Here is a 5953-nt window from a genome sequence, read left to right as displayed (position 1 = left end):
GGATGTTTAATTTTGTCCTTGCATAGAGTCAAAGTCCTCCTAAGTGAAGAGGCAATTGGCAGAACCCAAGGGATATGCAACCTATCCCCTGCTATTCAGTGTGTCATCTGCTTTGCTCACACCACTGTGTTGATGCATTGTAGATACAAACCCAAGATCTTGTACAATTGTACAGTTGAGTCAGTTTCAAATGTGTAGAAGGGTTCCCACTTTCTGAACCCACACATTCTTGTCTTAAGCTCACCCAGGCCAGGGATAAGAGCTGTGAAGTCTCATCTTCACTCACCTTTCATCTGCTTCACCTTAGCCCCTCAATGGCAAGGTTAAGAGCAACATTCACCCAGTTCCAGAGGTTTGTTTGTTGAGGTTGATATGACCCCTCGACTAAAACCTAACCCTTGTTTGAGCCACTTGCTTGTGTATAGTGTGTGCTATCTGTGCTTGTAGGATTGTTTGACTTGCTTCCTGTGCAAGTTAGGATTGTTTGACTTGCTTCCTGTGCAAGTTAGGTTTAGTTTAGACTTGCTTCCTGTGCAAGTTAGGTTTTGCTTGGCTTGCTTCCTGTGCAAGTTAAGTGTGTGTGTGGCTTGCTTCCTGTGCAAGTCATGACTAGGATAGGCTGGCTCCCTGTGCCAGTTAGCTAGAAACCTTAACTTAGGGTTGATTTTGCATGACAACATCTAGGCTCGAGTCGTAGTCTCCCTAGAGTTGTGTCTCCCTCTGTTATCTGGTTAGGCTAGTCCTGTATCCCTCCGTAGGGGAACTACATCGCCCTGATCTTCATACCAGATGAAGTATGTAGGCAGGAGATTGAGCTGATCTCTCCGGGCGCCCTTTTTCTTTCTTGTGTGTGTTGTTTGACAGTTCCTAGGCTCGAGTGCCTGACTCCTTAGCAATTTGTTGCCTGTTTGTTTGAGTGTGTGCTTGACAGTTATAGGCTCGAGTCCCCGACTCCCTATTAACTTGTTGTGTCGTTGTGTGCTTGGAAGCTGATGTAAGTCCATCGAGTGGCAGTTAGGTTCCAGTGTGCGTGTATTTGGTTCGAATGCTGATATAAGTCCAGCAATTGGCATTCAGGCTCCATGTTTGCCTTCTTGAGTGTGTTTTGGTTCGGATGCTGATGTAAGTCCAGTGATTGGCATTCAGGCTCCATGTTTGCCTTTGCCTGTGTTTGTTTGAGTGCGTGTCAGCCGAGCTACGAATGCTCTGATTCTTCTCTCGTCCGAGAAGATACGTATGCATAGGATGCGATATCCTAGCGAGCATGTGTTGTCTCCCCAGTCCGAACTACTTCGACTCTGATGTCTATGCCTGATAGACTAAGTAGGCCCAGGATGCGATATCCTGCCGAGTCAGTTTCAGTCAGTTTCTTGTGTCTCTTTCAGCCAGTGTATGTGTGAGTGTGAGCAGTGTTTAGCAACCATTTTCCTTCCTATTGTGCGTGGATCCCGTCGAGTACGACGGATGCGTAGGGGTGCTAATACCTTCCCTTCGCATAACCGACTCCCGATCCCATTCTCTTTGGTCGCGAGACCATGCTTTTTCCAGGTTTACTCTGAGCGTTTCCTTTCCCTCTTCTGGGATAAATAACGCACGGTGGCGGCTCTGTTGTTCTTGTTTTCCCGCCGGTTTTTCGCGTAATGCGACAGCTGGTACCTAATTTTAGGAGATTAGTGAAGCTGGAGTAATGGAAGAATGAGAAAGCTTTAAGTGAATCATTGAATCGCTTTCGGTGATACTCTCAAGGAAGAAGGAATGGAGATGTTTTTTGAAAAATAACGGTCAGTTTAAATGCTAAATGTTGTGAAAGCTTCCAAATACCCGACTCACCCTATTTATAAGCAACAAAAACTAAAGGATAAATACCAACTATAGAAAGAAATCACAAGATTAACGACTAGATTTCCAATCATAGATACACGCAAACTAGAGTTTACTCAAATAATTTGTAAATTGTGTCATACCTTAGATGGTCACGTCACTACACGTGTCAGGAAAGGGCGGCGAAACATTTCTATAATGGAACCACATTAAATTCGAATGTTCCTTGTTAAGTTTTCAAAAATGATCTCAAGTGTTTCAGTTTCATTCCATATCGAATCACGTCATGGAGGACGGTCACAGGTACTTAAGACTTCCCTCATCTTCTTCAGTGCTCGGTAAAGCCTTGGAGGCAACTGTTATGGACCAGTCAAAGGCCCAAATGACCATGACCCAATCTATCTCAAATCCAGTATACTTATAAGTCACATGCTAAGAGCAGGAGAAAATTTATGATTTCCACCTTTATTATACTCAACTTGAATCTTAAACTGACTTTGGAGTTGGAGTGTTAACCATGCAGATTCACTTTGTGCTACCAAAAAGGAGAACAAAGTCATCGTTCAAGTTCGCCAGTTCTTCAATTGTATCCATTTCTGGTTCCCGAACGGAACACATTGTATTATGTATGTAAGTATAATTCATCATTAAAATTTCATATAGAACTAGATCTTGTTTATAGTGTTCTATCATATAAGAGTAGGTATGTGATGCATTTAAATTTGATAAATATTCATCTCTTGAATTGAGTTTGTATTGAACTTAAGTTTCTGGATTTCAATTACTTGTTAAAGCAACTTCAAATCTACTTGAGTTAATGATTTTGTTTGAACATTTGTCTTTATGATAATCATGAAACATATGATATCAAATCCATTTATCACGTTTTGCTTTCGCTCATAATCTTTTCCTTCCACGCTGTAACTCTAATTTTGTAAAAATAACTTTTTTTAAAATACTTGGTTATTTTAAGGGGAACGGTCTATTCAGCCTCCCTTTGTAGACCTTATCATATCTGTATTCTCTCCTAACAACATGGCTCATCAGTTAAATTAGGTGGGAAACATAGTTTGGTTCAGGCGGGTAAGCCCAAGCTCAGTAAGACGATTTGTCATGCATTTCAGGCAACCTATACCAACTTTGGGCGCCCTAAGAACCTGTTTGGGCGCTAGTTCAACATCAATGTTTTGGACTCTTATTACTTACTAATAGATCATCCTCCTTTGATGTTGGCAAAGTTATTTCAATCTAATTTTCAAAAAAGAAATTCTCTTAAGTTCAAAATCAAAAAGTAATTTTTTTATTGTTAATCTATTTTTTTAACTCTAATTATATTTTGTTGGTTTCTATTTTTAAGCATGAATCCTCTTACAAGCACTTGATAATGCTTTGATTTATTTTATTATTTTACTTTCGAAATGGTTTTATCCTAATGCTACTTGATGATGGTAATTCTAGATGATTTATTATTATTTATCTCAGTATCTTTGCCTTAAAGAATATTTTGAATTAATATACTTTTTTTAAAAAGAATTATAATTATTTTATATAAATTTTATTATTGAAAAAACGTTTAATTTTATTTTGTTAAAGGCATAACAATCAACACATAATTAATTTAACATTTGCAACAGAAAAAAAATTACTCCTCTTCCGTTTCAAATTATAAAATATTTTGGACATTTACAAAAATTAAGAAATTAATTAATTTTTGTATGAGGAGAAAAAATTATGTTTGATTTACAATATATATATATATATATAATATATATATATATTATATATATATATATAATTACATATATATTAATATATTATATATATATATATATATATATATATATATATATATATATATATTGTGTGGTGTGTGTGTGTGTGTGTGTGTTGTGCACGCACGCGGGTGCAATGATATTAAAGTTGTATTGAAATGGTAAAGTGATACAATTTAGGACACTTTTTTTACAAAAGTAATTTATAATTTGAGACGTACACCAAATTCAAACTTGGAATTCCATATACATTTTATTTTTGCCACATTTAGAGAGTAATAAGAATAATTAAGAGAAAAAAATTGTTAACACATATATTAATTATTTTCATTAATGCTGGGGTATTAAATTAAAACTCCATGACTCATATAAAACTAGTACTATGATTTATATTTTTTGTAATTCCAAACTTAAAACTTAAAATTAGGTAGTTTTGGTAGTCGGAATTTTTTATCTTCCTAGGTTGTTATTTTAATATGCTTCTTGCACATGCTAAGTTAGACTTCAATTTATTGATTGTAGTATTATTGATATTTTAATATGCTTCTTGCACAAGACTATAAGAAGAGCAACACAAGTGGTGGAAGAAAGATATATTTTTGCTTTCCATTTATCTTTACCTCTTAATGGCTTTTCAAAATGTATCTCTCTTCCATGCATTTCTCATTTCACTCCCTTTTAGTTTTGTTCTTGCATTTCCAATCTTGGGAATAATAGTTGGAGCAGACAACGGTGCACCTTTCCCTCCGCCTCCAAATGCTCACAAGGATCCTCCTTCCCCTCCAAATCCGTTAGTTATAATGGAATACAACCCTCCGCCCCCACCTCTTCCCCCATTACCACCACAAGCTTCTCCGCCATTTACCCCACTTCCAATGGCATCTCGGTTCTCAACCATAATGATCATTCTTATATCTATTGGAGTTGTGGTTGGAGCATGTATTCTGATCATCCTTATTTTGCTCTTCATTGAAATCTATCATTTGTACAAAGAAGATCAGCTTCCGCCCATAAACAGCAAATGCAATATAAATTATATTGTTGCTAGCAAATGCAATCCCGTTGATATTTTTGACATTGTTGCTAGCAAATGTAAATCCCATTCAAATCCAATTCAAATCAACTTGGAAAAGTCCAATTGGATCATCATAAGTCTAACATGGTCAAACAAGGTTTGACAAAAAATTTCATCAATTTTTGAAAACAGAAACTAATTTTAATCAATTAAAAAATGAAGAAAAATAACATAATTGGACTAAAATCTCAAATAAATCTCAAATCAATTAAGAAATTGATGAGAATATTTTTCACAGATCCATCATCATCCAAAGATGTTAAGAAAATATTTTGGGAATTTTTGAATATTGAAAAGTATTTTAAACGAATTAAAAATGACAAGAAAAGAAATAATTCAAGAAAAATATTAAATGGAATCACAAAAATGATTAAAAATCATTTTTAGAAACTAGAATTTAAGAGAAAAAATTTGCAATTGGTCCCATATTTTTTTGATTCCAAATAAAGAAGTTATGAATTTTTAAAATAAAATGGAATAAAAGAAAATAAAATGGAAATTCAGAAAATAGCAAAAATCCACAGCGCTTGGATCTTGGTTCATTAATTGACGTGGCGCATCAAACAGCCAGGAAGCGCGCGCATGGAGCACTTGAGTCAACAGCGTAGCACAAGATCCAAGATTAGATCTGAAGCAATAGATCCAAGGGCCAGGAATTCATCCATGTGGGGACGGTGGTGGAAACCACCGTCTTCTCCGGTGAACCTCACTGTTCCGGCCAGAGTTGCAGGTTTCTCAAACTCAACCAAAACTCACGATCCATATACCATTCGAAAGCTGGGGTGATGTACATCACCCATGTACCCTTAATTTCCACTCAAGATCCTTATAGAGAAAGAAAATTGAGATGGAAAAATGAGGTGTTCAAACTGAACTTGCTCAATTCACAAAATTAAAAGCACAAATCAATTGCCTGTCACATGAGGACTTCAAAGGTACCAATCAAACCAAGCAATGCATTATATTAAGAGAGATTCGAATAAAAATAGTTTGAATATAAACCTTTGAAGTGCAGCTTTCAATGGCACGATCTGATCCAATTCTTCAGTGCAGCTTGTTCTTGAAGTAACAAGGAAGCAAGGCGAAGGAATTATAAGTCAAAGATCAACCAATGAAGTTGAAATCTGAGCTTGAAAAATTGAGAGAAAAATCAGAATTCCTTTTAATAGAGGTTTGGGATTCAATTGTGCAGAGCTTCAGGCGCCTTTAGGTTGAAGTTTGAAGTGTGCAAGGCATTCTATTTATAGCCAAGGGTGATGCAATGCCATGAAGAAATGAACTTGTA

This window comes from Lathyrus oleraceus, chromosome 2, assembly GCF_024323335.1.
Source record: "Lathyrus oleraceus cultivar Zhongwan6 chromosome 2, CAAS_Psat_ZW6_1.0, whole genome shotgun sequence".
NCBI lineage: Eukaryota > Viridiplantae > Streptophyta > Magnoliopsida > Fabales > Fabaceae > Lathyrus > Lathyrus oleraceus.
Note: the sequence above shows the minus strand (reverse complement) of the source record.